Source organism: Nycticebus coucang, chromosome 16, assembly GCF_027406575.1.
Source record: "Nycticebus coucang isolate mNycCou1 chromosome 16, mNycCou1.pri, whole genome shotgun sequence".
In the NCBI taxonomy this organism is placed as follows: domain Eukaryota; kingdom Metazoa; phylum Chordata; class Mammalia; order Primates; family Lorisidae; genus Nycticebus; species Nycticebus coucang.
Genome location: NC_069795.1, coordinates 67,690,084 through 67,700,816, shown reverse-complemented (window position 1 = coordinate 67,700,816; position 10,733 = coordinate 67,690,084). Strand labels below are relative to the sequence as shown.

The window sequence follows — 10,733 nt, the reverse complement described above, 5'->3', positions numbered from 1 at the left end:
GAGAAAGAGGCTAGTAAGAAACTGGAATCGGGTCGAGAAAAAGAGAAGTGGCAGGAGGGCTGGAATTCCTTTAGTTTTAACTTCAAGGTCTACTGCTAGCCATAGATAAGCTGCTGTTACAGATAAGCTTCTTCAGTCCCAGAACTCTCCCTCTGTGCTGCTGCTTCAGCAATGATAACACTGGGAGGGGAGGAGAGGGTGGAAGGAAGGAAAAATTGGGACTTCATATCTGCCTCCCTTCCTGAATCTTGGCAGGAGACTCCTGTAATCCTGTGTTCAGTCAAAACATAAGCACCTTTGAAATGCTTCCCTGACGTCCATCATCAGATACGTACGTACGCACAGCTATGGGGATTCACTCTGAGGACTATTCTTTTGGAGTCACTTTGTGACTTCAATCACTCATACACATGCACTTCTTTGCTTCATTTTCTATTTTGTTTTTCCAACCTCTGCTCTCTTTTTCATCCACTTCTCTGCACTGGCTCTTCTTTAAATCTGCCAAAATACAAGTAAGGGAACTGCTTAGTTTTCTGAGGGCACAAGCATTTAAAGGGCCACTTGGCCTACATTATCTGATGGGGTCCCAATTAATTGTAAAATGCAGTTTTTCAGTAGAGTATTATGTTATGCTAGGAAGTACATGAGGTCAAGTTTGCAAAGTGAAGTGGAAATTTGGACATTACTTTGGAGAATTGGTCTGCGGAGAGTGCTAACTCAGGTCATTCAGGCCACATGTTGTTTTTTTCTCTTATCAATTATGTAACATAACTGTCTATACAGCCTGAATTTATCAGATGTTAGCTGCTTCATGGGATTGAACTGATTTTATATTGTACCTACTCCAAATGGGTCGTTGGCCTTGAACAAGACTTCTGGGCACCCTGGAGTTAAACCACCAAGGGCTTAATTGTTTCAGATATCTCTGCTTGTTTGTAATTTGGATTTTGTTTATTCCCAGTCCCTTGGGAGTGCTTTATGCTGTTAAGTTAATTGAAAGTGGCTAAAGCTGAATGAGGCAGAAGCCTTGCAGGTGGCATCTTTGGGATCAATTTGAGAAGACTATTGAAATCCTCTTGCTTGGTTTCATAATTATCTCTGATTGAGGTAGGATTTCTATCTGGAGACTAATAGAAGATTCCAAAAGTTTCCCATTGGCTGTAGGGCATAGAAATTCCCGAAGCAATTAGCTTTTTCCTAGAGGATGCTTCTATTGAACGGTGCAGCCAGTGATGTTAGAAAGTGGGGAAAGAATGACATGAAGGGGGCTTACGTACAGGCGAGGGAAAAGAATGAACAGGCAGTTGGGAAAGAGTTGGAGTGAGAGAAAAGGCTATAAAAAGTTATCACAAATAGTTCAATAAGCACAGGAACTAAAGAGATGCAGATGAGGGGATATTGAGGCACATTTCAGAATTTTCAAAGAAAAGTATTGTGAGAGTATAGAAGGAAAACTTCTGAGGTAAAACATAATACCAGTATTTTGAATGACTATACGAGAAAATAATAAAACTAGCATGGATATAAAAAAGAAAAGGAAAAATTACCTAAATACAGAAAAATATCTGAGTTGTACCTTATTATTATCTTTTGATCATTTTGTTCAAATGTGTATGTGTGTGTGTGAGTTTTTCAAGGTGGTGAGGAACCTACTATATGTCAGGCACTCTGCTGGTTACTTATACGTAATGCTCAGAGCTAAGAGTTTTTGAGAACTTGTGAGAGAGGCATGAACAGTGAGCTACGCATATACAAAAATCTCAACCTCACAATGAACCTATCTATAGGTTTTCGAGAAGAATACAAAAAATTATGAGTAAGCAATTATGTATGAAGTAAATATATATAGAGAGAAATAAAAAACCTCACAAAATTTTGGAAATTTTAAAAGCTGACAAGTACTACAAACATTACAGAATTTTGAAACATTATCTTTATTAATTACCACATAACTGCCTCAAACATCTCTGTAAGACTTTGATTTTGGGTGTGATCAATAAGTGTAAAAATGCAAAATGAATCTGAAATCAGGGCATGCACAAAAACAAATGCACTAACAGATTGTATCTACATTGTATTGAGCTACATAAGTGTGTAATCAAATTACTCTTAAATTGCATACATTGACTTATTGATCAATTGTGCTTTTCTCAGTGAAACATTTGTTTCTTCAGGATTCTTTGTACTGTTAGTAGCAATTTTGCTCGCTGATTTTTCTGGATGTGCCGGATAGCATCAGGACAAGATTTATCAGATATGCTAAGACACAGTCTAATACCCTGGGATGTACGTATTACACCACTTCACATTCCTATGTCCTGGCTCTTTGTAGTACTGTTACGGGTGTATGCCTTATAAGCAAAGGAATTTGGAGAAGTTCAATTTTGTGTACAATTCTCAGTAAAAAATATGTGATATGTTTACAATTGTATATGCTGCATCATCATGTATATTCTTGACAGATAGTAGCTTTTGTTTTGACTAGGCTTCATGAGAATTGAATGTACTGCTTATAATTTCATACCATTGATGACTGGAAGAAATTTCTACTGGCTACTTCCTGGCTGTGCACATTTCAAACATCATTTCTCCTCCATTATCCTGACTTCCAGTACTGAGAAATGTAGGGCATATCCATATAACAGAATCTCTGGCACCATTTGGACCATGGCACAGGATGAGTTCACCCAGTGAGAAGTGAAAGTATTCTGGAGTTCATTCCTCTTCTAAGATGGTTAACAATAGGCTCACTATATACAGAGCACTGTAAAAATACATATCCCATTAAACCCAAATGAAATGCATCCTCCAAATTCTGCTTTGCAGGATTCCCAAAAATTCCCAGAGGAATTCCAATGTCACTTTCCACAGGGAAATGTGATTAAAGGGAAGTAAGAGTATAAAGAGACATCTTTCCTGATTATGGTTAAACTAGCTGCTTCCAAATTTTGTAAATACGTGACCATATTTTTGGAACCCTTTCTAGGACCTTTGTAGGAGCTCCATGGGAAGAAGTGTCCTTGAATCCTAAAGTTCCACTCATTTCTTGACAACCCATCCCTACCAGTGAGTAATTAATTCAAATAATTCATGAAAGACTTCAATAGAAATATTATGACTCAATGTTCCAATTAGATTTTTTTAACACAGCAACATTTTTATTGCCTTTGAGGCTCTCCCTAGAGCAGATGTCATTCCATTGCACAGCTGTTTCATTTTGACATTTGAGAAAGTTGAAGGAGGGCAGGCTTTAGAGGGACAGGGTCCACTTTTTGTGTGTGTGCATCATCTTTGATTAGCAGTTACATTCTGATAGTACTTCTTATCCTCAATTTCAGAGATCCTTTTGAAATCCAGATCAATGGGGCCCCATCTATCAGGAAAATCAAATCTCAGCCCTTCAGAAGCCTGGGCAAGAATACTGAATCCTATTAGCTTAATTAGGGTAGTTGCAGATAGCTGGAAGTTTGGCACAAAACTTGTTGGAGCAACCCTGTTTGTCTTAAGCAAAGAGAAGGTAGTTGTAAATGCCAGAGAGGAGCATAAGGGTCTCCACATTCTGTGAACTTAGTAAACTCAGGAGACAGGCACCCACTGTGGAGAACTGCAGGCGTGGTCAAAGGCTTCTTGCAATTTTTAAAGGGTTTCCTCAGTGCCATTGTTGGTCAGTGACAGGTCAAAGTAGTGAGCCTACTGGCTGCGGCTGGCTCCTGAATCCTTCTGGAGTGCTGCCTCGCTTCCATCTGAGTGCCCTGGTCTGTAGGTGCCATGAACACAATGAAAGGTGAAAGTTCTGCTGCCTGAACAGCTTCCAGGGTCTGGGGCTCCATGTCAAGGATGGCAGTCTTGTCCTGCTTATGAATCTGCTGTACTGTTTCAAACTTGGCACCAAACATATTGCCCTGGTAACTGCCAAACTCTCAGAACTCGTGGGCAGGGATGCTTCTTGTCATCTCTGTTGAGATGAAGTGGTCCTCCTTCCCATCTTACACGCTCTTCCTTGGTGACCCTGTGGTGTACTGGGCGGGGTATATGAGCTTTTCTGGATTCTGGCTGAGCAGGGCTTTCTTAACATGGCTGCGACCTGTCCAACTGGCTCCATCAGAACCAGGATCTTCTTGAAAGCAGGCAGCTGAACAATTTCCTCCTATGGAACAACATCAACTGGTCAAACATTGACCTGTGCCTGGCCGGCACTTGTCCTTGTACCTCTTCTGAAGCGTGGGGCCTGGGTTGGAGCTGACTGAGCCACACTCACCACTCGCCCTTCCTGCACTGGGGACGGAATCAATCCTGCTGACTCCTCAGAGAGGCCTTTGACTTGCCGCTGCCACCAACTGCTGTCCTATTTGTTAATCTGAATTACGTCCGCAGCAACAAACTTCAGTCCCACCTCCTTGCAAGGGATCAGATTGTCGTTTTTGGGGGTCAGAGTGAAACTGAGCTCTCATGAATGTTTGTAGCGCAGGAAGATGACTTTGCTGGTTGGGAATTACTTTTAATGAGATGGTTCCTTTTGTTTCCTTCGTCGCCTTCTGCCGCTGATCTACTGAATGATTAGTCACATTTGCCCCATGGAGCGCTAGGGTCTCATCTCCCACGTGAAGGGAGCGTTGTCTGTGAATCATGCCGCCGTGAAGAGTTCTGGCCAGTGTACAGGATTGTTTTTCATTCCGCTTCAGACCGATTCTCATGGGCTCCTGGGTAACCTCAAACTGTAAGAGTCGCACTGGCTGCACCTCCCGCCCCTTGGCCCGCGCAGGGCTACCGGAGGCTGCAGAGCGATTGGTGTACCTGTCCTCAGTTACAGGGTTGCACTGCTGTTTCACAGCCTCCAGCCAGAGGCGCTTCAGGAAGTGCTCCAGGAAGAGGCCAGCGAGGACTGTGTGCATGCTGCTCCCACCCTCACCCCCGCTGCCCCGCTGGCCTTGAGTGTCATCTCGAAAGCTGGGACCCCAGGACTCATGACTGACAGCACTGGGAATTCAAGGGCTCGGGCCTGGGGGCGCGGCCATAAAGCAAAGCGGCTGGGCCCGTCACCACCCCGCAGGCAGTGCCCTGGGCAGGAGACTTCCAATTAGATTTCAGTAATTCTATATCGTCTTCAGCTGTCTCTTCTATTTTTACTCATTGAGTGTTCCTTAAATACTTCATGAATCAGTTTTTCACCTAGGTTATCATTCCATATATGCTTCTATTAGGCAATCACTATTACGTAAGTGTGTCTAATTTTCCCATATGTCCAAGTCTCTGTTTTACTGAGTCAATGAATGCATGGTGAATTGATTAGAAACAAATTAACCAAATAAACAGAAAGTTGACGATATATCATTTCTCTATTGCTCTTAATGTCTCACTCTTGATGTCAGAAAATTAGGCCCCAAAGTAAAAACAGGTGAGATGGTCCTGAGCATTTACCCCATAGCACAAATGGCAGTAACTTCATGATACTATCTAGGGTTGCTATTATAGGGCTGGTTGAAGACAGACATAATGGCTATTGTTCTTTGAGCTTTCTGGTAATAGTAATAAAAATTAGTACTTACTGAATGATTATTTTGTGGCTGGCAATCTCCTAAGTGTTTCTTACAGGTATAAGGCCATTTAGCCCTCAGAAGAATCTTCACAGGTAGATAGTAGTATTCCATCCGTTTTAATTCTGAGGCAATGTAGCCACAGAGGTTGCACAGTAAACTGGAGAGCCATGTTCTGCAGCACAAGCTCTATCGCCTCTCCACAAAACACCATAAAACTCTAGTGACCAACAGAGTTCCTTTAACTTAGAATCCCCTTCCTTAATTACCTAAAGCTGCCAAAAAGAATTACAAAATTCAGGCTGATCTCCACTACTACCCAAGCTCCACTGAAATCATGATTGAGGATATAAGAACAGCACAAACTCACATAAAAACAAAATATACAGAAGAGAAGACAAATTTTAGATGCCAGGAAGTAGATGGGCATAGCAAATCAAGAAAACTGAAATGTAAATTAACACAAAGGGAGCAGAAAACTCAGGTGATTTGTCCCAGGGAACTACAGAAAGCCTTAGTTATTGGGGGCACCACATGCTTCTGAAAGTCAGGTGGAAACAGGACTGTATGGAAATCTGTTCTGTTTCCACCTTAGCTGTCCCTCCTGACTAGATAAACAGATCCTTTCTCTGTCCTGCTTGGGACATTGATAATAATAAGTAATAAAAGTTAATAATTTCAGTAATGCAAAATATAAACAAATGAATAAAATGCAAATTTTTTTCTCTTTGGAATCACTAAAGAGGTATGAAAGTGATGAGGTAGTTGGATCGGAATGTGCAATCTAGAAGGTGTACTCAGGAGTGTCATTGCTACACTGTTCTCATCCCCCCTTCTCTCTACTCTGTTTTTACTCTCTCCTGGTACGTGATCTTTCTCAAGAAATTCTAGTCTATTCTTCTTGTGTTCCATTTTGCACAAAAGAGAAGGAATTGATGTATTTCATTAGTGTCTCCTATTTATTATATAAAATGTAGCGCATGAGGGCTGTCTGGAAAGTATCCAGCCACGGAATATGAAAAATAGAGACATACAGGGATGGTTGCTTTACAGACAGTCCCGTACATTGAATACTAGTACAGATAATCTTTTGCACACTGCCTCTTTATTTGAGTATATATCCCAGAAGTTACTCCATAACAGTTAATAGAGATTTCTTAACATTTTTATAGCTGTATAGTATTCTACTTTGTGGATGCCAAAGCTTATTTGCCCACTCTCCTTACAGCTGGGAACTTAGATTGTAGTTCCAACTTAAATACAAGTAGTGCTCCAATGAACAACCTTGGGTGTATATATTTTCATATTTCATATTGTTCGTAATTGTTGAAATTATATATGTACTATAATTTTATGAGTCATAGTAAGTTCATGCAGTTTTATTAGATATTGTCAAACCTTCTACTTTAAAGTTATAACAGTTTTTATTCTTATTAGCAGTGTAGAAGAATGCTTGTTTCTCTACAACTTCATCAACAAAGTATAACGTCAAACTTGTATAATTTTCAATAAACTGATAGGTAAGAAATGTATTTAAGTGTTGCTTTAGTTAACATTTCTTTAATTATAAATGAGTTTGAATATTTTATCATATATTTCAAGGGCTGCTTTATACTTTTTATTTGTGAATTCTTTTCTCCTTGTTTTCATCAGATTATTTGGCTCTTTGTCCCCAGCTTTTAAGAGTTAGATATAGTATCCATGTGTGATATGTTACAAAGACTTTCTCCCAGTTTGTTGCTGTTTTTTGACTGCCAATGATATTTTTTTTTGTTATTCAAGTATTTAAAAATATGTAAGTAGTCCAAGTTATCAGTCTTTCCTTATATTACCGCTAGATTTTGAATACTAACTAGACAAATTTCCCGACATCCAAGTTAAGAGGAATTCAGCTATGATTTCCTTTAGTATATGTATGGTTTGATTTATATTATTTAGGACCTTGATCCAATTAGAACTCATTCTAGTTTGTGGTGTGAAGTATATATAAAATTTTGTCTTTTTCCGAATAACTAACCAGTTGCTCCAGAACAATTTATAGTCTATCTTTCTCCCAGTGGTTTGAAATGTGATCTTTATAACAATCTAAATTTTCATATGTATTTGGGATTATTTCTGGGCTTTCTGTAGTATTTCCCTGATCTGTTTACTCACGTACGTGTTTCAATAATGAACCATTTTTCATTGCACAGGTTTTATTATTTTTTAATGTCAAAGGGAAAGCGTACCCTTATTTTTTTCTTCCTATTCTTGCATGTTGCATTTCCATATGAACTTTATTGCCAATAGGGATTTGATACAGTAGCTTGATCAGGTCAGTCAATGTAAGACAACATTATTACAAACAAAATGTCTTCTCAGGGCACTAGTATCATTCACCCCATGGAGAAAGAAACATAGAATCCCAAAAGGCAAGTAATTAGGAACCGATCATTTATGAGAGTGTGAAAAGTGTAGGAGATAGTCTGACATTTCCCCCTAGTTTCTGTTTTGCCTACTAAATAATTCCTTCCCTCTGCCGTTGAAAATGTATCTTAGTGTTGAGAAAAAAATTTGTAAAATCTACAGTCAACAGAAACATTCTTGCCTAAGAGGAGAGAGCAAAATGTTATGTAATTTGATTGCTGTTCCATATCTGTTATTTATTTCATCTTCATTTTTGTCATGTCTTTCTCTTGGTGTCTGAGGAAGAACTTAACTCCTGTAAGCGAGATAGTGAACATCGTGACGGACTAAGCTCAAAGCGAGAGTCTGAATTGTAATTATCACTATTTGCCTCCTTATTTCTTAACTGTGAGGGTTTGGAGAACATTTAAACCAGTGATTTTTGGGGGAGGATTATGACTTATTTCTCTTGCTTCTTGACACTGCAACTTGTATGACGTGCATTTCACTTGAGAAGAAAATGTTTCATTTCCTCTGTTTTGGTTTACGTATGTAAACTAATTTAGCATTATACTCATTTTCTTCTGGGTTGCACCAAACCATAGCTGGGACTTCTAAAGAAAGTCAAGTTGAAATAATGAAGAATATAATTTGAAAAAGCAGCCGGTAAAACAATTACTTTTTTCTCTTTTTATTCTTTTTGACTTTTTTTACTCTTAACATTTTTAGGTGTTTCAAACTTATGGGCAGTGGCTGGCCAGTGTTAGGAAGAAAAGTAGCAGAGTTCCTTGAAACGAATTTACTAGACGTGACATTTTGTTACATTACAAAACCACCACAAACAATTACTATATTATAGGAAAGGAAACAAAGATTTTATTATACTCCAATTCAAAATATGTATTTGTGACTGGCCTATCCATTGTGATCCATGTCAGAATCTCATTTTATATTTTTCAGCATAATTTTAATTTTAGAGGGAAGAGGCTGTTAATAATAAACTCCCATGAAAAATTGAAGAGATGCAGTCTTGTGTAGTTGAAACAGAAGAAAAATTTGAACAAACACTGTAAGATTGCAATCTCCTTTCATATTTCTAAAAACTTATTTATCAAATATTCACACAAGGATTTTTTTCTTGTACATCTTAAATTATGAATGAAAAATGTGAACCAGTGTCATTCCCTTGCAAATTTAGCTTTGTTTCTTACTTTTAAAAAATATTCTTTTTCTTCCATATGTAGTTCTTCTGGTTACTTTTTTAACAATGCTGTTTCTTTGCGTGTGTGTGTGCGATAGATTTGAGATATTGTTTACATACTGTAAAATTTTCCCTTTTGAAATGTACACTTTGGTAGTTCAGGTATGTTTACATAGTTATGTCAGCGTCTCGACTAATTTTAGAAGACTTCATCATCCCAGAAAGCAACTTTGTATCTATTAGCAGTAATTCCTCAATCCTCCTTCCTTATCCCATAGAGACTGTTATGTTCTTTGTCACTACATATTTGCTGTTCTGGACATTTCATATATATGCAAATATACAATATTTTTGTGACTGGCTTCTTTCAACTGCCATAATGCTTTTAGGGTGTATCTAGGTTGAACATGAATCAGTGCTTTATTCTTTTTTATTTTCAAGTATTATTTCACTGTATAGATATAAAACGTTTTGTTGGGCCATTGCTTAATTAGTGGATATTTTGACTCATCCCACATTTTAACTATTAAGAATCATGCCATTATGAACATTTGTATGTACATTTTTTTTTTCTTTTTGGTGGAGATCTGTTTTTATTTCTCTTGAATAGATACATAGGAGTGAAATTGGTAGAGCATGGTAGTTATGTTTATTGTTTTGAGGAACCGCCAAGGTGTTTTGGAAAGCAGTTGTATAATTTTGCATTCCTACCAGCAATATAAAGTGTTTAAATTTCTCCATACCCTCACCAACACTTGTTATTGTCAGTGTTTTACATAATGGCTGTAAAATTATGCATTCCCACCAACACAATATGAGCATTCCTCTTTCTCTGCATCCTTGCCAGTATTTGTTATTGCCTGTCTTTTTGATAGCTGATTTAATGGAGGTGAAATAATATATCATTGTTGTTTTGATTTGCATTTCTGATTATGATATTGAGCATTTTTTCATGGGTTTGTTAACCAATTGTATTTCTCATTTTGAAAAAAAAAAAGTCTATGGAAGGGAGGCGGAGCAAGATGGCAGCCGAGTAACAGCTTCCTTGCATCTGGGCACTGTGAGTCTGGGGAGATAGGATTCCAGGAATCTCTGGCAGGTGGGAACTGCCTATCATCACTCCTATGAGGATACAGGGAGTCAGCGAGAGACTTCTGGACCCCAAGAGGAGGACTAAAACAGTGGAAAACCGGCAAGTGGTCGGTGTGTTCAATCCGTCCAAACGCGCCCACAACTGTAAGTTCAGTAGCAGTGAGAATGCAAACCAGAAAGGCCTTACCTGTGAACTGTTTTGGTATCTTTGGACTTGGCCCTCAGCTGAACTGCCTTGGGGAGAGCCTGAGCGGGAGTGCGGAGAACTTTGGCCGTTGTCTAGGGCCCCAGTCTGAGCCGCTGAGCCAGACGGAGCTAATAGTGTTTGGCGGTGGGTCACACGAAACCATTGTCAGTGATCTGCCCCGGCAAGCTCCGCCCTCAGGATCGCAGAGCTAGAAACCGGTGGGAGCTGGTAACCCAGCCACCAAGTAGCCTATGAATGGGGTCTGAGCCGCCTTGCAGCCCTAACCCTCAGGGGCAGAGTGAGACCGGTTTTGGCACACTGGGTAAGTGGATAG

At 39.2% G+C, this 10,733-nt stretch overlaps 1 pseudogene; it reads right to left on the bottom strand.

The window, feature by feature from the left end:
• Positions 1-3,567: 3,567 nt before the first annotated feature.
• On the bottom strand, positions 3,568-9,101 carry LOC128567856 (55 kDa erythrocyte membrane protein-like; annotated as a pseudogene).
• Between the last annotated feature and the right edge of the window lie 1,632 nt (positions 9,102-10,733).